The 19951-nt window shown below is 64.3% G+C and overlaps 1 protein-coding gene across 1 annotated transcript in view; it reads right to left on the minus strand.

Moving 5' to 3' along the window:
* Positions 1–19951, minus strand: part of LOC142906919 (receptor-type tyrosine-protein phosphatase C-like) — a 105345-nt gene that overhangs the window by 17446 nt on the left and 67948 nt on the right. The gene's annotated exons all lie outside the window — the stretch shown is intronic.

The raw sequence follows: 19951 nt of genomic DNA on the forward strand, positions 1-19951 counted from the left end.
TCTAACCGGCGAAGATGTTCCATTAGGGGGGGTCCACGTTTCGCAAGCGTAGAGAAGGGAGGGAATGACCGTGGCCGAGAAGACCTGAAGCTTAGTGCGGAGCGACAGACCAGGTAGCTTCCACACAACGTTACGCAACCGATGAAAAGATATTGCCGCTCGACTGATTCAGAGTGAGACCTCTGCTGTTAAACTGGAGCCAGTCATAAGCACACTGCCCAGGTATGGGAAACTCTCCACTCTCTCCACAACTGCCCCATCACCGATCGGGAGTTGTGAGGGTGGAGTGTCCGATGGTACAAAATACCCAGGCAGGTGCTTAGTTTTGGTGGGGCTGATGGTAAGGCCCCACCTCTTAGTGGCACGCTCCAGTCTCAGCAGCAGCGTCTCCAACTCCTCCTCTGACTGAGCAGCTATTACCAAATCATCAGCATACATAACGTGGTTGAGCAATAGGGAGCCATCCCTTGACCGCACCCGGGCATCGATCAGCCTCCTATTATATCTGTACCATATGGAGATTCCCCCGGTACAGCTATTGAAGGCTTCACGAACTACGTGGTCAAAATAGATGTTAAATAATGTGGGAGCCAGAGGACATCCCTGTCGCACCCCAAGGTGTACAGGGAATGGCTCTGACTCCCGGCCACGTAGTTTTACCCGGGCCCGCTCACCATCATGAAGGTCCTTAATGATCTTGAGCAGAGGGTCAGGTACTCCAAAAGCACGAAGAACGACCCAGAGCCCAGGCCTTCTGATGGTATCATAGGCCTTGACCAGGTCAATAAAGCAGAGATGTAGGTCTTGTTGGAATTCCCTACACCTCTGCTGTAGCAGACGGACAGAAAATATGGCATCTGTGCAGGACCGCCCGATCCTGAAACCGCATTGGGGCTCCGCAAGCCTCTCCTCAGCGTGCCTGGCAAGGATTCTGTAGCCAATGGCAGTGGGCCTGTCGCTTTTTCTCAACCATCCTGAACACCTCCTCTGTCAGCCAGGGTCTCTGGGGAGGTCTGGACCGCGTACCCAAAGCAGCCATTGCAGCTGCATGAGTCACAGTCCTAAACCTCGCCCATTTACCCTCGACATCAGGAGGAGTCGGGGAAGATGCCAATCCCAGCCGCAAGCGATGATGAAATTCTCGCTTGCAACTTTCATCAGATAACTGAGACCAGGCCACTTTAGGTCAGAATGGGGTCCTGGGTGTACACCCACCACCGGAGTGGAAGAATGGCAGGCGCATCTTATAGATGACTAGTCTATGGTCAGAGGGCAGATCAGCTCCACGGTAGGTCCTGGTGTCAAGGACATGGGCTCGCATCCGCTGGTCCGTCACTATGTAGTCCAGCAGATGTTCTTGCTTGGACCCAGCATGCATCCATGATGTTGTGTGGATGCGCCGATGCCGGAACAGCGTGTTGGTAATTACAAGCCCATGGGCTGCACAAAAATCTAGCAGCCTCCTACCGTTGTTATTGAGCTGATCTGGCCCATGCCCTCCAATCACTCCAGACCAGGTGCCAGTATCGTGACCAACTCGGGCATTGAAGTCACCCAACATGATGACTCTATCCCGAGGGGCCACTTTAGCTAGCACCTGTGACAGGAGGTCATAGAAGGCATCTGACTCATCGGCTTTGCCTGCATCCCTCCACGGATGTTCATCTTCGGTGGGGGCATAAGTAACCACGACCACCATTCCTCGCCTCCGGTTGATGGGAAGGCGAGCCCAAAGTAGCCTGGGGCTTACAGCTTCCCACACCTCACCGCCATGCTCCCACGCCCCCTTCATTCTTTTGTTCAAAAGAAGAGCCACACCCTGTTGTTTGGCAGTCTGCTGCCCCGAGTAGAGGACTGTCCACCCGTCATGGTGGCAGGAGCAAGAGCCGGTCCACCGGACCTCCTGAATGCCACATAGATCCAGGCGGTACCGGTCCAGCTCCCGACAGAGGAGTGGCAGCCTCTCCTCCGCAGTGAGCGTTCGAACATTCCACGTGGCCACACGAAGTGGCTTTTCGTTGTTTCTGGAGGAGCCCCGAGGGTAGAGATTCAATCTCCTGGCTCCGCCAATTGGGGTTTGGCCAGGAGACGTCATAGACGCCTGGCCCCCCGGGGCCTCCGGCACAAGCTTATTGGTTACATATTTCAGTTTAACTCGTGGTTTAGTGGTGATTAATTGAAGGTGGAGGGGTTACCAGCCCCTCGCACCCGTCCAGAGCCCCCGTTTAGCCCCTGTGGTGGACACATATGCCATGAGGGGAGGAGCCAATCAAAATTGGATCTCCCCCCACAGCACTGTCCACGACAGAGTTGCCCGTCCGGCACCGCGAGGAGGTAGGGGGTTGTTTTGCACAGACACACACACACAGTGACACACAGGCACACAGAGGCACACACACACAGTGACAAAGATCCCCCATATAGCCTTAACAGACTGTAGGGGCAAGTGCTGTTAGCGAGCACCTATGAAGGCCGGAACGGTACATGAGGGGGTGGGTGGCCAGCACCACGCCCGACCGCCTTTGTCTCCCTAGTGGCAATGTTTACACACCGCACCAGGTACTCATTTGAGGCTGAGTCGACCTAGGGGAGGCCCGGGACCGGTTCAGATAATCGTCACTGGTGTTGGCCGTGAGCGGGAATCGAACCCGGGTCGCCAGGTTCATAGCGCAGCGCGCTAACCGCTACACTATCGCTCCCCACAGTGACACACACAGTGACACACACACAGTGACACACGCGGTGACACACACACACAGAGACACACAGTGACACACACACACAGTGACACACACACAGTGACACACACAGTGACACACACACACAGTGACACACACACATAGTGACACACACACACAGTGACACACACACAGTGATACACACACACAGTGACACACACACACAGAGTGACACACACACAGTGACACACAGACACACACACACAGTGACACACACAGTGACACACACAGTGACAGACACACAGTGACACACACACAGTTATACACACAATGACACACACACAGTGACACACACACAGTGACACACACAGTGACACACACAGTGACACACACAGTGACACACACACAGTGACACACACAGAGGCACACACACACAGTGACACACACAGTGACACACACACACAGTGACACACACACACAGTGACACACACAGTGACACACACACACAGACACACACACAGTGAAACACACACACAGTGACACATACACACAGTGACACACACACAGTGACATACACACACAGTGACACACAAACACACACAGATACACAGACACACACACAGAGACACACACAGACATAGATACATACAGACACACACACACACAGACACAGATACACACAGACACAGATACACACAGACACACACACACACACACAGACACACACATAGACACACACAGACACACAGACACACACACACAGACACACACACACAGACACACACACAGAGACATACACAGAGATACGCACAGAGACACACACACAGACACACAGACACACACACAGACACGCACAGAGAGACACGCACAGAGATATAGGAATGTATGTTTCCCCTGTGTCTCCGCGTCCCCCCGTGTCTCCGTGTCTCCCTATGTCCCCGCCCGTCTCCCCGTGTCTCTCTCCCCGTGTCTCTCTCCCCGTGTCTCACTCCCCGTGTCTCCCCGTGTCTCCCCGTTTTCCCTGTCCCCGTGTCTCCCCGTGTCTCTCTCCCCGTGTCTCTCTCCCCGTGTCTCCCCGTGTCTCTCTCCCCGTGTTTCTCTCCCCGTGTCTCTCTCCCCGTGTCCCCGTGTCTCCCTCCCCGTGTCTCTCTCCCCGTGTCCCCGTGTCTCTCTCCCCGTGTCTCTCTCCCCGTGTCTCTCTCCTCGTGTCTCTCTCCCCGTGTCTCTCTCCCTGTGTCTCCCCGTGTTTCCCCGTGTCTCTCTCCCCGTGTCTCTCTCCCCGTGTCCCCGTGTCTCTCTCCCCGTGTCTCTCTCCCCGTGTCTCTCTCCCCGTGTCTCTCTCCGTGTCTCTCTCCCCGTGTCTCCCCGTGTCTCCCTGTCCCCTTGTCTCCCCGTGTCTCCCCGTGTCTCCCTGTGTCTCCCTGTTCCTGTGTCTCCGTGTCTCCCTGTCCCCGTGTCTCCCTGTCCCCGTGTCTCCCTGTCCCCGTGTCTCCTTGTCCCCGTGTCTCTCTCCCTGTGTCTCCCCGTGTCTCCCTGTCCCCGTGTCTCTCCGTGTCCCCGTGTCTCCCCGTGTCTCCCCGGGTCTCCCCGTGTCTCTCCCTGTCTCCCTGTCCCCCGTGTCTCCCCGTGTCTCTCTCCCCGTGTCTCCCCGTGTCCCCGTGTCTCCCTGTCTCCCCGTGTCTCCCTGTCCCCGTGTCTTCCTGTCTCCCTGTCCGCCGTGTCTCCCCGTGTCTCACTCCCCGTGTCCCCGTGTCTCCCCGTGTCTCTATCCCCGTGTCCCCGTGTCTCCCCGTGTCTCTCTCCCCGTGTCTCCCTGTCCCCCGTGTCTCCCTGTCCCCGTGTCTCCCTGTCCCCCGTGTCTCCCCGTGTCTCCCCGTGTCTCCCTGTCCCCGTGTCTCCCCGTGTCTCCCTGTCCCCGTGTCTCCCCGTGTCTCCCCGTGTCTCCCTGTCCCCGTGTCTCCCCGTGTCTCCCCGTGTCTCCCTGTCTCCCCGTGTCTCCCCGTGTCTCTCTCCCCGTGTCCCCGTGTCTCCCCGTGTCTCCCTGTCCCCGCCCGTCTCCCTGTGTCTCTCTCCCCGTGTCTCTCTCCCCGTGTCTCCCCCTTGTCCCCACGTGTCTCCCTGTGTCTCTCTCCCCGTATCTCCCCGTGTCTCTCTCCTCGTGTCTCTCTCCCCGTGTCTCACTCCCCGTGTCTCCCCGTGTCTCCCCGTTTTCCCTGTCCCCGTGTCTCCCCGTGTCTCCCCGTGTCTCTCTCCCCGTGTCTCCCCGTGTCTCCCCGTGTCTCTCTCCCCGTGTTTCTCTCCCCGTGTCTCTCTCCCCGTGTCCCCGTGTCTCCCTCCCCGTGTCTCTCTCCCCGTGTCCCCGTGTCTCTCTCCCCGTGTCTCTCTCCCCGTGTCTCTCTCCTCGTGTCTCTCTCCCCGTGTCTCTCTCCCTGTGTCTCCCCGTGTCTCTCTCCCCGTGTCTCTCTCCCCGTGTCCCCGTGTCTCTCTCCCCGTGTCTCTCTCCCCGTGTCTCTCTCCGTGTCTCTCTCCCCGTGTCTCCCCGTGTCTCCCTGTCCCCTTGTCTCCCCGTGTCTCCCCGTGTCTCCCTGTGTCTCCCTGTCCCCGTGTCTCCCTGTCCCCGTGTCTCCCTGTCCCCGTGTCTCTCTCCCCGTGTCTCCCCGTGTCTCCCTGTCCCCGTGTCTCTCCATGTCCCCGTGTCTCCCCGTGTCTCCCCGGGTCTCCCCGTGTCTCTCCCTGTCTCCCTGTCCCCCGTGTCTCCCCGTGTCTCTCTCCCCGTGTCTCCCCGTGTCCCCGTGTCTCCCTGTCTCCCCGTGTCTCCCTGTCCCCGTGTCTTCCTGTCTCCCTGTCCCCCGTGTCTCCCCGTGTCTCACTCCCAGTGTCCCCGTGTCTCTCTCCCCGTGTCCCCGTGTCTCCCCGTGTCTCTCTCCCCGTGTCTCCCTGTCCCACGTGTCTCCCCGTGTCTCCCCGTGTCTCCCTGTCCCCGTGTCTCCCCGTGTCTCCCCGTGTCTCCCCGTGTCTCCCTGTCCCCGTGTCTCCCCATGTCTCCCCGTGTCTCCCTGTCTCCCCGTGTCTCCCCGTGTCTCTCTCCCCATGTCCCCGTGTCTCCCCGTGTCTCCCTGTCTCCCCGTGTCTCCCCGTGTCTCTCTCCCCGTGTCTCCCCGTGTCTCCCCGTGTCCCCGTGTCTCCCCGTGTCTCCCTGTCTCCCCGTGTCTCCCCGTGTCTCCCTGTCTCCCGTGTCTCCCTGTCCCCCCTGTCTCCCCGTGTCTCCCCGTGTCTCCCTGTCCCCGCCCGTCTCCCTGTGTCTCTCTCCCCGTGTCTCTCTCCCCGTGTCTCCCCCTTGTCCCCACGTGTCTCCCTGTGTCTCTCTCCCCGTGTCTCCCCGTGTCTCTCTCCTCGTGTCTCTCTCCCCGTGTCTCACTCCCCGTGTCTCCCCGTGTCTCCCCGTTTTCCCTGTCCCCCTGTCTCCCCGTGTCTCCCCGTGTCTCTCTCCCCGTGTCTCCCCGTGTCTCCCCGTGTCTCTCTCCCCGTGTTTCTCTCCCCGTGTCTCTCTCCCCGTGTCCCCGTGTCTCTCTCCCCGTGTCCCCGTGTCTCTCTCCCCGTGTCTCTCTCCCCGTGTCTCTCTCCTCGTGCCTCTCTCCCCGTGTCTCTCTCCCTGTGTCTCCCCGTGTCTCCCCGTGTCTCTCTCCCCATGTCTCTCTCCCCGTGTCCCCGTGTCTCTCTCCCCGTGTCTCTCTCCCCGTGTCTCTCTCCCCGTGTCTCTCTCCGTGTCTCTCTCCCCGTGTCTCCCCGTGTCTCCCTGTCCCCTTGTCTCCCCGTGTCTCCCCGTGTCTCCCTGTGTCTCCCTGTCCCCGTGTCTCCCTGTCCCCGTGTCTCCCTGTCCCCGTGTCTCCCTGTCCCCGTGTCTCTCTCCCCGTGTCTCCCCGTGTCTCCCTGTCCCCTTGTCTCTCCGTGTCCCCGTGTCTCCCCGTGTCTCCCCGGGTCTCCCCGTGTCTCTCCCTGTCGCCCTGTCCCCCGTGTCTCCCCGTGTCTCTCTCCCCGTGTCTCCCCGTGTCCCCGTGTCTCCCTGTCTCCCCGTGTCTCCCTGTCCCCGTGTCTTCCTGTCTCCCTGTCCCCCGTGTCTCCCCGTGTCTCACTCCCCGTGTCCCCGTGTCTCCCCGTGTCTCTCTCCCCGTGTCCCCGTGTCTCCCCGTGTCTCTCTCCCCGTGTCTCCCTGTCCCACGTGTCTCCCCGTGTCTCCCCGTGTCTCCCTGTCCCCGTGTCTCCCCGTGTCTCCCCGTGTCTCCCTGTCCCCGTGTCTCCCCATGTCTCCCCGTGTCTCCCTGTCTCCCCGTGTCTCCCCGTGTCTCTCTCCCCGTGTCCCCGTGTCTCCCCGTGTCTCCCTGTCTCCCCGTGTCTCCCCGTGTCTCTCTCCCCGTGTCTCCTCGTGTCTCCCCGTGTCCCCGTGTCTCCCCGTGTCTCCCCGTGTCTCCCTGTCCCCCCTGTCTCCCCGTGTCTCCCCCTGTCCCCCGTGTCTCCCTGTCTCCCCGTGTCCCCCTGTCTCCCCGTGTCTCCCCGTGTCTCCCGTGTCTCCCCGTGTCTCCATGTCCCCCAGTGTCTCCCCGTGTCTCCCCGTGTCTCTCTCCCCGTGTCTCTCTCCCTGTGTCTCCCCGTGTCTCCCTGTGTCTCCCTGTCCCCGTGTCTCCCCGTGTCTCCCTGTTTCCCCGTGTCTCTCTCCCCGTGTCTCCCCGTGTCTCCCCGTGTCCCCGTGTCTCCCCGTGTCTCCCTGTGTCTCTCGCTGTCTCCGTGTCTCCCCGTGTCTCCCTGTCCCCGTGTCTCCCTGTCCCCCGTGTCTCCCTGTCCCCCGTGTCTCCCCGTGTCTCTCTCCCCATGTCTCCCTGTCCCCCTGTGTCTCCCCGTGTCTCCCCCTGTCTCCCTGTCCCGCTGTGTCTCCCTGTCCCCCTCTGTCTCCCCGTGTCTCTCTCCCCGTGTCCCCGTGTCTCCCCGTGTCTAACTGTCCCCCTGTGTCTCCCCGTGTCCCCGTGTCTCCCTGTCCCCGCCCGTCTCCCTGTGTCTCTCTCCCCGTGTCTCTCTCCCCGTGTCTCCCCCTTGACCCCACGTGTCTCCCTGTGTCTCTCTCCCCGTGTCTCCCCGTGTCTCTCTCCTCGTGTCTCTCTCCCCGTGTCTCACTGCCCGTGTCTCCCCGTGTCTCCCCGTTTTCCCTGTCCCCGTGTCTCCCCGTGTCTCTCTCCCCGTGTCTCCCCTTGTCTCCCCGTGTCTCTCTCCCCGTGTTTCTCTCCCCGTGTCTCTCTCCCCGTGTCCCCGTGTCTCCCTCCCCGTGTCTCTCTCCCCGTGTCCCCGTGTCTCTCTCCCCGTGTCTCTCTCCCCGTGTCTCTCTCCTCGTGTCTCTCTCCCCGTGTCTCTCTCCCTGTGTCTCCCCGTGTCTCCCCGTGTCTCTCTCCCCGTGTCTCTCTCCCCGTGTCCCCGTGTCTCTCTCCCCGTGTCTCTTTCCCCGTGTCTCTCTCCCCGTGTCTCTCTCCGTGTCTCTCTCCCCGTGTCTCCCTGTCCCCTTGTCTCCCCGTGTCTCCCCGTGTCTCCCTGTGTCTCCCTGTCCCCGTGTCTCCCTGTCCCCGTGTCTCCCTGTCCCCGTGTTTCCCTGTCCCCGTGTCTCTCTCCCCGTGTCTCCCCGTGTCTCCCTGTCCCCGTGTCTCTCCGTGTCCCCGTGTCTCCCCGTGTCTCCCCGGGTCTCCCCGTGTCTCTCCCTGTCTCCCTGTCCCCCGTGTCTCCCCGTGTCTCTCTCCCCGTGTCTCCCCGTGTCCCCGTGTCTCCCTGTCTCCCCGTGTCTCCCCGTGTCTCCCTGTCTCCCGTGTCTCCCTGTCCCCCCCTGTCCCCCGTGTCTCCCTGTCTCCCCGTGTCCCCCTGTCTCCCTGTGTCTCCCCGTGTCTCCCCGTGTCTCTCTCCCCGTGTCTCTCTCCCTGTGTCTCCCCGTGTCTCCCTGTGTCTCCCTGTCCCCGTGTCTCCCCGTGTCTCCCTGTTTCCCCGTGTCTCTCTCCCCGTGTCTCCCCGTGTCTCCCCGTGTCTCCCTGTGTCTCTCGCTGTCTCCGTGTCTCCCCGTGTCTCCCTGTCCCCGTGTCTCCCTGTCCCCCGTGTCTCCCTGTCCCCCGTGTCTCCCCGTGTCTCTCTCCCCATGTCTCCCTGTCCCCCTGTGTCTCCCCGTGTCTCTCTCCCCGTGTCTCCCTGTCCCACGTGTCTCCCCGTGTCTCCCCGTGTCTCCCTGTCCCCGTGTCTCCCCGTGTCTCCCCGTGTCTCCCTGTCCCCGTGTCTCCCCATGTCTCCCCGTGTCTCCCCGTGTCTCCCTGTCTCCCCGTGTCTCCCCGTGTCCCCGTGTCTCCCCGTGTCTCCCTGTCTCCCCGTGTCTCCCCGTGTCTCTCTCCCCGTGTCTCCCCGTGTCTCCCCGTGTCCCCGTGTCTCCCCGTGTCTCCCCGTGTCTCCCCGTGTCTCCCTGTCCCCCCTGTCTCCCCGTGTCCCCCTGTCTCCCCGTATCTCCCCGTGTCTCCCGTGTCTCCCCGTGTCTCCCGTGTCTCCCCGTGTCTCCCTGTCCCCCAGTGTCTCCCCGTGTCTCCCCGTGTCTCTCTCCCCGTGTCTCTCTCCCTGTGTCTCCCCGTGTCTCCCTGTGTCTCCCTGTCCCCGTGTCTCCCCGTGTCTCCCTGTTTCCCCGTGTCTCTCTCCCCGTGTCTCCCCGTGTCTCCCCGTGTCCCCGTGTCTCCCCGTGTCTCCCTGTGTCTCTCGCTGTCTCCGTGTCTCCCCGTGTCTCCCTGTCCCCGTGTCTCCCTGTCCCCCGTGTCTCCCTATCCCCCGTGTCTCCCCGTGTCTCTCTCCCCATGTCTCCCTGTCCCCCTGTGTCTCCCCGTGTCTCCCCCTGTCTCCCTGTCCCGCTGTGTCTCCCTGTCCCCCTCTGTCTCCCCGTGTCTCTCTCCCCGTGTCCCCGTGTCTCCCCGTGTCTAACTGTCCCCCTGTGTCTCCCCGTGTCCCCGTGTCTCCCCGTGTCTCCCTGTCCCCGCCCGTCTCCCTGTGTCTCTCTCCCCGTGTCTCTCTCCCCGTGTCTCCCCCTTGTCCCCACGTGTCTCCCTGTGTCTCTCTCCCCGTATCTCCCCGTGTCTCTCTCCTCGTGTCTCTCTCCCCGTGTCTCACTCCCCGTGTCTCCCCGTGTCTCCCCGTTTTCCCTGTCCCCGTGTCTCCCCGTGTCTCCCCGTGTCTCTCTCCCCGTGTCTCCCCGTGTCTCCCCGTGTCTCTCTCCCCGTGTTTCTCTCCCCGTGTCTCTCTCCCCGTGTCCCCGTGTCTCCCTCCCCGTGTCTCTCTCCCCGTGTCCCCGTGTCTCTCTCCCCGTGTCTCTCTCCCCGTGTCTCTCTCCTCGTGTCTCTCTCCCCGTGTCTCTCTCCCTGTGTCTCCCCGTGTCTCTCTCCCCGTGTCTCTCTCCCCGTGTCTCACTCCCCGTGTCTCCCCGTGTCTCCCCGTTTTCCCTGTCCCCGTGTCTCCCCGTGTCTCCCCGTGTCTCTCTCCCCGTGTCTCCCCGTGTCTCTCTCCCCGTGTCTCTCTCCCCGTGTTTCTCTCCCCGTGTCTCTCTCCCCGTGTCCCCGTGTCTCCCTCCCCGTGTCTCTCTCCCCGTGTCCCCGTGTCTCTCTCCCCGTGTCTCTCTCCCCGTGTCTCTCTCCTCGTGTCTCTCTCCCCGTGTCTCTCTCCCTGTGTCTCCCCGTGTCTCCCCGTGTCTCTCTCCCCGTGTCTCTCTCCCCGTGTCCCCGTGTCTCTCTCCCCGTGTCTCTCTCCCCGTGTCTCTCTCCGTGTCTCTCTCCCCGTGTCTCCCCGTGTCTCCCTGTCCCCTTGTCTCCCCGTGTCTCCCCGTGTCTCCCTGTGTCTCCCTGTCCCCGTGTCTCCCTGTCCCCGTGTCTCCCTGTCCCCGTGTCTCCCTGTCCCCGTGTCTCTCTCCCCGTGTCTCCCCGTGTCTCCCTGTCCCCGTGTCTCTCCGTGTCCCCGTGTCTCCCCGTGTCTCCCCGGGTCTCCCCGTGTCTCTCCCTGTCTCCCTGTCCCCCGTGTCTCCCCGTGTCTCTCTCCCCGTGTCTCCCCGTGTCCCCGTGTCTCCCTGTCTCCCCGTGTCTCCCCGTGTCTCCCTGTCTCCCTGTCCCCCTGTCTCCCCCTGTCCCCCGTGTCTCCCTGTCTCCCCGTGTCCCCCTGTCTCCCCGTGTCTCCCCGTGTCTCCCGTGTCTCCCCGTGTCTCCCTGTCCCCCTGTGTCTCCCCGTGTCTCCCCGTGTCTATCTCCCCGTGTCTCTCTCCCTGTGTCTCCCCGTGTCTCCCTGTGTCTCCCTGTCCCCGTGTCTCCCCGTGTCTCCCTGTTTCCCCGTGTCTCTCTCCCCGTGTCTCCCCGTGTCTCCCCGTGTCCCCGTGTCTCCCCGTGTCTCCCTATGTCTCTCGCTGTCTCCGTGTCTCCCCGTGTCTCCCTGTCCCCGTGTCTCCCTGTCCCCCGTGTCTCCCTGTCCCCCGTGTCTCCCCGTGTCTCTCTCCCCATGTCTCCCTGTCCCCCTGTGTCTCCCCGTGTCTCCCCCTGTCTCCCTGTCCCGCTGTGTCTCCCTGTCCCCCTCTGTCTCCCCGTGTCTCTCTCCCCGTGTCCCCGTGTCTCCCCGTGTCTCCCTGTCCCCCTGTGTCTCCCCGTGTCCCCGTGTCTCCCCGTGTCTCCCTGTCCCCGCCCGTCTCCCTGTGTCTCTCTCCCCGTGTCTCTCTCCCCGTGTCTCCCCCTTGTCCCCACGTGTCTCCCTGTGTCTCTCTCCCCGTGTCTCCCCGTGTCTCTCTCCTCGTGTCTCTCTCCCCGTGTCTCACTCCCCGTGTCTCCCCGTGTCTCCCCGTTTTCCCTGTCCCCGTGTCTCCCCGTGTCTCCCCGTGTCTCTCTCCCCGTGTCTCCCCGTGTCTCCCCGTGTCTCTCTCCCCGTGTTTCTCTCCCCGTGTCTCTCTCCCCGTGTCCCCGTGTCTCCCTCCCCGTGTCTCTCTCCCCGTGTCCCCGTGTCTCTCTCCCCGTGTCTCTCTCCCCGTGTCTCTCTCCTCGTGTCTCTCTCCCCGTGTCTCTCTCCCTGTGTCTCCCCGTGTCTCCCCGTGTCTCTCTCCCCGTGTCTCTCTCCCCGTGTCCCCGTGTCTCTCTCCCCGTGTCTCTCTCCCCGTGTCTCTCTCCGTGTCTCTCTCCCCGTGTCTCCCCGTGTCTCCCTGTCCCCTTGTCTCCCCGTGTCTCCCCGTGTCTCCCTGTGTCTCCCTGTCCCCGTGTGTCCCTGTCCCCGTGTCTCCCTGTCCCCGTGTCTCCCTGTCCCCGTGTCTCTCTCCCCGTGTCTCCCTGTCCCCGTGTCTCTCCGTGTCCCCGTGTCTCCCCGTGTCTCCCCGGGTCTCCCCGTGTCTCTCCCTGTCTCCCTGTCCCCCGTGTCTCCCCGTGTCTCTCTCCCCGTGTCTCCCCGTGTCCCCGTGTCTCCCTGTCTCCCCGTGTCTCCCTGTCCCCGTGTCTTCCTGTCTCCCTGTCCCCCGTGTCTCCCCGTGTCTCACTCCCCGTGTCCCCGTGTCTCCCCGTGTCTCTCTCCCCGTGTCCCCGTGTCTCCCCGTGTCTCTCTCCCCGTGTCTCCCTGTCCCCCGTGTCTCCCTGTCCCCCGTGTCTCCCCGTGTCTCCCCGTGTCTCCCTGTCCCCGTGTCTCCCCGTGTCTCCCCGTGTCTCCCTGTCCCCGTGTCTCCCCATGTCTCCCCGTGTCTCCCCGTGTCTCCCTGTCTCCCCGTGTCTCCCCGTGTCTCTCTCCCCGTGTCCCCGTGTCTCCCCGTGTTTCCCTGTCTCCCCGTGTCTCCCCGTGTCTCTCTCCCCGTGTCTCCCCGTGTCTCCCCGTGTCCCCGTGTCTCCCCGTGTCCCCGTGTCTCCCTGTCTCCCCGTGTCTCCCCGTGTCTCCCTGTCTCCTGTGTCTCCCTGTCCCCCCTGTCTCCCCGTGTCTCCCCCTGTCCCCCGTGTCTCCCTGTCTCCCCGTGTCCCCCTGTCTCCCCGTGTCTCCCCGTGTCTCCCGTGTCTCCCCGTGTCTCCCTGTCCCCCTGTGTCTCCCCGTGTCTCCCCGTGTCTCTCTCCCTGTGTCTCCCCGTGTCTCCCTGTGTCTCCCTGTCCCCGTGTCTCCCCGTGTCTCCCTGTTTCCCCGTGTCTCTCTCCCCGTGTCTCCCCGTGTCTCCCCATGTCCCCCCGTGTCCCCGTGTCTCCCCGTGTCTCCCTGTGTCTCTCGCTGTCTCCGTGTCTCCCCGTGTCTCCCTGTCACCGTGTCTCCCTGTCCCCCGTGTCTCCCTGTCCCCCGTGTCTCCCCGTGTCTCTCTCCCCGTGTCTCTCTCCCCGTGTCCCCGTGTCTCTCTCCCCGTGTCTCTCTCCCCGTGTCTCTCTCCCCGTGTCTCTCTCCGTGTCTCTCTCCCCGTGTCTCCCCGTGTCTCCCTGTCCCCTTGTCTCCCCGTGTCTCCCCGTGTCTCCCTGTGTCTCCCTGTCCCCGTGTCTCCCTGTCCCCGTGTCTCCCTGTCCCCGTGTCTCCCTGTCCCCGTGTCTCTCTCCCCGTGTCTCCCCGTGTCTCCCTGTCCCCTTGTCTCTCCGTGTCCCCGTGTCTCCCCGTGTCTCCCCGGGTCTCCCCGTGTCTCTCCCTCTCGCCCTGTCCCCCGTGTCTCCCCGTGTCTCTCTCCCCGTGTCTCCCCGTGTCCCCGTGTCTCCCTGTCTCCCCGTGTCTCCCTGTCCCCGTGTCTTCCTGTCTCCCTGTCCCCCGTGTCTCCCCGTGTCTCACTCCCCGTGTCCCCGTGTCTCCCCGTGTCTCTCTCCCCGTGTCCCCGTGTCTCCCCGTGTCTCTCTCCCCGTGTCTCCCTGTCCCACGTGTCTCCCCGTGTCTCCCCGTGTCTCCCTGTCCCCGTGTCTCCCCGTGTCTCCCCGTGTCTCCCTGTCCCCGTGTCTCCCCATGTCTCCCCGTGTCTCCCTGTCTCCCCGTGTCTCCCCGTGTCTCTCTCCCCGTGTCCCCGTGTCTCCCCGTGTCTCCCTGTCTCCCCGTGTCTCCCCGTGTCTCTCTCCCCGTGTCTCCTCGTGTCTCCCCGTGTCCCCGTGTCTCCCCGTGTCTCCCCGTGTCTCCCTGTCCCCCCTGTCTCCCCGTGTCTCCCCCTGTCCCCCGTGTCTCCCTGTCTCCCCGTGTCCCCCTGTCTCCCCGTGTCTCCCCGTGTCTCCCGTGTCTCCCCGTGTCTCCATGTCCCCCAGTGTCTCCCCGTGTCTCCCCGTGTCTCTCTCCCCGTGTCTCTCTCCCTGTGTCTCCCCGTGTCTCCCTGTGTCTCCCTGTCCCCGTGTCTCCCCGTGTCTCCCTGTTTCCCCGTGTCTCTCTCCCCGTGTCTCCCCGTGTCTCCCCGTGTCCCCGTGTCTCCCCGTGTCTCCCTGTGTCTCTCGCTGTCTCCGTGTCTCCCCGTGTCTCCCTGTCCCCGTGTCTCCCTGTCCCCCGTGTCTCCCTGTCCCCCGTGTCTCCCCGTGTCTCTCTCCCCATGTCTCCCTGTCCCCCTGTGTCTCCCCGTGTCTCCCCCTGTCTCCCTGTCCCGCTGTGTCTCCCTGTCCCCCTCTGTCTCCCCGTGTCTCTCTCCCCGTGTCCCCGTGTCTCCCCGTGTCTAACTGTCCCCCTGTGTCTCCCCGTGTCCCCGTGTCTCCCTGTCCCCGCCCGTCTCCCTGTGTCTCTCTCCCCGTGTCTCTCTCCCCGTGTCTCCCCCTTGTCCCCACGTGTCTCCCTGTGTCTCTCTCCCCGTGTCTCCCCGTGTCTCTCTCCTCGTGTCTCTCTCCCCGTGTCTCACTGCCCGTGTCTCCCCGTGTCTCCCCGTTTTCCCTGTCCCCGTGTCTCCCCGTGTCTCTCTCCCCGTGTCTCCCCTTGTCTCCCCGTGTCTCTCTCCCCGTGTTTCTCTCCCCGTGTCTCTCTCCCCGTGTCCCCGTGTCTCCCTCCCCGTGTCTCTCTCCCCGTGTCCCCGTGTCTCTCTCCCCGTGTCTCTCTCCCCGTGTCTCTCTCCTCGTGTCTCTCTCCCCGTGTCTCTCTCCCTGTGTCTCCCCGTGTCTCCCCGTGTCTCTCTCCCCGTGTCTCTCTCCCCGTGTCCCCGTGTCTCTCTCCCCGTGTCTCTTTCCCCGTGTCTCTCTCCCCGTGTCTCTCTCCGTGTCTCTCTCCCCGTGTCTCCCTGTCCCCTTGTCTCCCCGTGTCTCCCCGTGTCTCCCTGTGTCTCCCTGTCCCCGTGTCTCCCTGTCCCCGTGTCTCCCTGTCCCCGTGTTTCCCTGTCCCCGTGTCTCTCTCCCCGTGTCTCCCCGTGTCTCCCTGTCCCCGTGTCTCTCCGTGTCCCCGTGTCTCCCCGTGTCTCCCCGGGTCTCCCCGTGTCTCTCCCTGTCTCCCTGTCCCCCGTGTCTCCCCGTGTCTCTCTCCCCGTGTCTCCCCGTGTCCCCGTGTCTCCCTGTCTCCCCGTGTCTCCCCGTGTCTCCCTGTCTCCCGTGTCTCCCTGTCCCCCCCTGTCCCCCGTGTCTCCCTGTCTCCCCGTGTCCCCCTGTCTCCCTGTGTCTCCCCGTGTCTCCCCGTGTCTCTCTCCCCGTGTCTCTCTCCCTGTGTCTCCCCGTGTCTCCCTGTGTCTCCCTGTCCCCGTGTCTCCCCGTGTCTCCCTGTTTCCCCGTGTCTCTCTCCCCGTGTCTCCCCGTGTCTCCCCGTGTCTCCCCGTGTCTCCCTGTGTCTCTCGCTGTCTCCGTGTCTCCCCGTGTTTCCCTGTACCCGTGTCTCCCTGTCCCCCGTGTCTCCCTGTCCCCCGTGTCTCCCCGTGTCTCTCTCCCCATGTCTCCCTGTCCCCCTGTGTCTCCCCGTGTCTCTCTCCCCGTGTCTCCCTGTCCCACGTGTCTCCCCGTGTCTCACCGTGTCTCTCTGTCCCCGTGTCTCCCCGTGTCTCCCCGTGTCTCCCTGTCCCCGTGTCTCCCCATGTCTCCCCGTGTCTCCCCGTGTCTCCCTGTCTCCCCGTGTCTCCCCGTGTCCCCGTGTCTCCCCGTGTCTCCCTGTCTCTCCGTGTCTCCCCGTGTCTCTCTCCCCGTGTCTCCCCGTGTCTCCCCGTGTCCCCGTGTCTCCCCGTGTCTCCCCGTGTCTCCCCGTGTCTCCCTGTCCCCCCTGTCTCCCCGTGTCCCCCTGTCTCCCCGTGTCTCCCCGTGTCTCCCGTGTCTCCCCGTGTCTCCCGTGTCTCCCCGTGTCTCCCTGTTCCCCAGTGTCTCCCCGTGTCTCCCCGTGTCTCTCTCCCCGTGTCTCTCTCCCTGTGTCTCCCCGTGTCTCCCTGTGTCTCCCTGTCCCCGTGTCTCCCCGTGTCTCCCTGTTTCCCCGTGTCTCTCTCCCCGTGTCTCCCCGTGTCTCCCCGTGTCCCCGTGTCTCCCCGTGTCTCCATGTCCCCCAGTGTCTCCCCGTGTCTCCCCGTGTCTCTCTCCCCGTGTCTCTCTCCCTGTGTCTCCCCGTGTCTCCCTGTGTCTCCCTGTCCCCGTGTCTCCCCGTGTCTCCCTGTTTCCCCGTGTCTCTCTCCCCGTGTCTCCCCGTGTCTCCCCGTGTCCCCGTGTCTCCCCGTGTCTCCCTGTGTCTCTCGCTGTCTCCGTGTCTCCCCGTGTCTCCCTGTCCCCGTGTCTCCCTGTCCCCCGTGTCTCCCTGTCCCCCGTGTCTCCCCGTGTCTCTCTCCCCATGTCTCCCTGTCCCCCTGTGTCTCCCCGTGTCTCCCCCTGTCTCCCTGTCCCGCTGTGTCTCCCTGTCCCCCTCTGTCTCCCCGTGTCTCTCTCCCCGTGTCCCCGTGTCTCCCCGTGTCTAACTGTCCCCCTGTGTCTCCCCGTGTCCCCGTGTCTCCCTGTCCCCGCCCGTCTCCCTGTGTCTCTCTCCCCGTGTCTCTCTCCCCGTGTCTCCCCCTTGTCCCCACGTGTCTCCCTGTGTCTCTCTCCCCGTGTCTCCCCGTGTCTCTCTCCTCGTGTCTCTCTCCCCGTGTCTCACTGCCCGTGTCTCCCCGTGTCTCCCCGTTTTCCCTGTCCCCGTGTCTCCCCGTGTCTCTCTCCCCGTGTCTCCCCTTGTCTCCCCGTGTCTCTCTCCCCGTGTTTCTCTCCCCGTGTCTCTCTCCCCGTGTCCCCGTGTCTCCCTCCCCGTGTCTCTCTCCCCGTGTCCCCGTGTCTCTCTCCCCGTGTCTCTCTCCCCGTGTCTCTCTCCTCGTGTCTCTCTCCCCGTGTCTCTCTCCCTGTGTCTCCCCGTGTCTCCCCGTGTCTCTCTCCCCGTGTCTCTCTCCCCGTGTCCCCGTGTCTCTCTCCCCGTGTCTCTTTCCCCGTGTCTCTCTCCCCGTGTCTCTCTCCGTGTCTCTCTCCCCGTGTCTCCCTGTCCCCTTGTCTCCCCGTGTCTCCCCGTGTCTCCCTGTGTCTCCCTGTCCCCGTGTCTCCCTGTCCCCGTGTCTCCCTGTCCCCGTGTTTCCCTGTCCCCGTGTCTCTCTCCCCGTGTCTCCCCGTGTCTCCCTGTCCCCGTGTCTCTCCGTGTCCCCGTGTCTCCCCGTGTCTCCCCGGGTCTCCCCGTGTCTCTCCCTGTCTCCCTGTCCCCCGTGTCTCCCCGTGTCTCTCTCCCCGTGTCTCCCCGTGTCCCCGTGTCTCCCTGTCTCCCCGTGTCTCCCCGTGTCTCCCTGTCTCCCGTGTCTCCCTGTCCCCCCCTGTCCCCCGTGTCTCCCTGTCTCCCCGTGTCCCCCTGTCTCCCTGTGTCTCCCCGTGTCTCCCCGTGTCTCTCTCCCCGTGTCTCTCTCCCTGTGTCTCCCCGTGTCTCCCTGTGTCTCCCTGTCCCCGTGTCTCCCCGTGTCTCCCTGTTTCCCCGTGTCTCTCTCCCCGTGTCTCCCCGTGTCTCCCCGTGTCTCCCCGTGTCTCCCTGTGTCTCTCGCTGTCTCCGTGTCTCCCCGTGTTTCCCTGTACCCGTGTCTCCCTGTCCCCCGTGTCTCCCTGTCCCCCGTGTCTCCCCGTGTCTCTCTCCCCATGTCTCCCTGTCCCCCTGTGTCTCCCCGTGTCTCTCTCCCCGTGTCTCCCTGTCCCACGTGTCTCCCCGTGTCTCACCGTGTCTCTCTGTCCCCGTGTCTCCCCGTATCTCCCCGTGTCTCCCTGTCCCCGTGTCTCCCCATGTCTCCCCGTGTCTCCCCGTGTCTCCCTGTCTCCCCGTGTCTCCCCGTGTCCCCGTGTCTCCCCGTGTCTCCCTGTCTCCCCGTGTCTCCCCGTGTCTCTCTCCCCGTGTCTCCCCGTGTCTCCCCGTGTCCCCGTGTCTCCCCGTGTCTCCCCGTGTCTCCCCGTGTCTCCCTGTCCCCCCTGTCTCCCCGTGTCCCCCTGTCTCCCCGTGTCTCCCCGTGTCTCCCGTGTCTCCCCGTGTCTCCCGTGTCTCCCCGTGTCTCCCTGTTCCCCAGTGTCTCCCCGTGTCTCCCCGTGTCTCTCTCCCCGTGTCTCTCTCCCTGTGTCTCCCCGTGTCTCCCTGTGTCTCCCTGTCCCCGTGTCTCCCCGTGTCTCCCTGTTTCCCCGTGTCTCTCTCCCCGTGTCTCCCCGTGTCTCCCCGTGTCCCCGTGTCTCCCCGTGTCTCCCTGTGTCTCTCGCTGTCTCCGTGTCTCCCCGTGTCTCCCTATCCCCCGTGTCTCCCCGTGTCTCTCTCCCCATGTCTCCCTGTCCCCCTGTGTCTCCCCGTGTCTCCCCCTGTCTCCCTGTCCCGCTGTGTCTCCCTGTCCCCCTCTGTCTCCCCGTGTCTCTCTCCCCGTGTCCCCGTGTCTCCCCGTGTCTAACTGTCCCCCTGTGTCTCCCCGTGTCCCCGTGTCTCCCCGTGTCTCCCTGTCCCCGCCCGTCTCCCTGTTTCTCTCTCCCCGTGTCTCTCTCCCCGTGTCTCCCCCTTGTCCCCACGTGTCTCCCTGTGTCTCTCTCCCCGTATCTCCCCGTGTCTCTCTCCTCGTGTCTCTCTCCCCGTGTCTCACTCACCGTGTCTCCCCGTGTCTCCCCGTTTTCCCTGTCCCCGTGTCTCCCCGTGTCTCCCCGTGTCTCTCTCCCCGTGTCTCCCCGTGTCTCCCCGTGTCTCTCTCCCCGTGTTTCTCTCCCCGTGTCTCTCTCCCCGTGTCCCCGTGTCTCCCTCCCCGTGTCTCTCTCCCCGTGTCCCCGTGTCTCTCTCCCCGTGTCTCTCTCCCCGTGTCTCTCTCCTCGTGTCTCTCTCCCCGTGTCTCTCTCCCTGTGTCTCCCCGTGTCTCTCTCCCCGTGTCTCTCTCCCCGTGTCTCACTCCCCGTGTCTCCCCGTGTCTCCCCGTTTTCCCTGTCCCCGTGTCTCCCCGTGTCTCCCCGTGTCTCTCTCCCCGTGTCTCCCCGTGTCTCTCTCCCCGTGTCTCTCTCCCCGTGTTTCTCTCCCCGTGTTTCTCTCCCCGTGTCCCCGTGTCTCCCTCCCCGTGTCTTTCTCCCCGTGTCCCCGTGTCTCTCTCCCCGTGTCTCTCTCCCCGTGTCTCTCTCCTCGTGTCTCTCTCCCCGTGTCTCTCTCCCTGTGTCTCCCCGTGTCTCCCCGTGTCTCTCTCCCCGTGTCTCTCTCCCCGTGTCCCCGTGTCTCTCTCCCCGTGTCTCTCTCCCCGTGTCTCTCTCCGTGTCTCTCTCCCCGTGTCTCCCCGTGTCTCCCTGTCCCCTTGTCTCCCCGTGTCTCCCCGTGTCTCCCGGTGTCTCCCTGTCCCCGTGTCTCCCTGTCCCCGTGTCTCCCTGTCCCCGTGTCTCCCTGTCCCCGTGTCTCTCTCCCCGTGTCTCCCCGTGTCTCCCTGTCCCCGTGTCTCTCCGTGTCCCCGTGTCTCCCCGTGTCTCCCCGGGTCTCCCCGTGTCTCTCCCTGTCTCCCTGTCCCCCGTGTCTCCCCGTGTCTCTCTCCCCGTGTCTCCCCGTGTCCCCGTGTCTCCCTGTCTCCCCGTGTCTCCCCGTGTCTCCCTGTCTCCCTGTCCCCCTGTCTCCCCCTGTCCCCCGTGTCTCCCTGTCTCCCCGTGTCCCCCTGTCTCCCCGTGTCTCCCCGTGTCTCCCGTGTCTCCCCGTGTCTCCCTGTCCCCCTGTGTCTCCCCGTGTCTCCCCGTGTCTATCTCCCCGTGTCTCTCTCCCTGTGTCTCCCCGTGTCTCCCTGTGTCTCCCTGTCCCCGTGTCTCCCCGTGTCTCCCTGTTTCCCCGTGTCTCTCTCCCCGTGTCTCCCCGTGTCTCCCCGTGTCCCCGTGTCTCCCCGTGTCTCCCTATGTCTCTCGCTGTCTCCG

This window comes from Petromyzon marinus, chromosome 72 (assembly GCF_048934315.1).
Source record: "Petromyzon marinus isolate PM22_M1 ecotype Great Lakes invasive population chromosome 72, UKy_Petmar_22M1.pri1.0, whole genome shotgun sequence".
Taxonomy (NCBI): domain Eukaryota; kingdom Metazoa; phylum Chordata; class Hyperoartia; order Petromyzontiformes; family Petromyzontidae; genus Petromyzon; species Petromyzon marinus.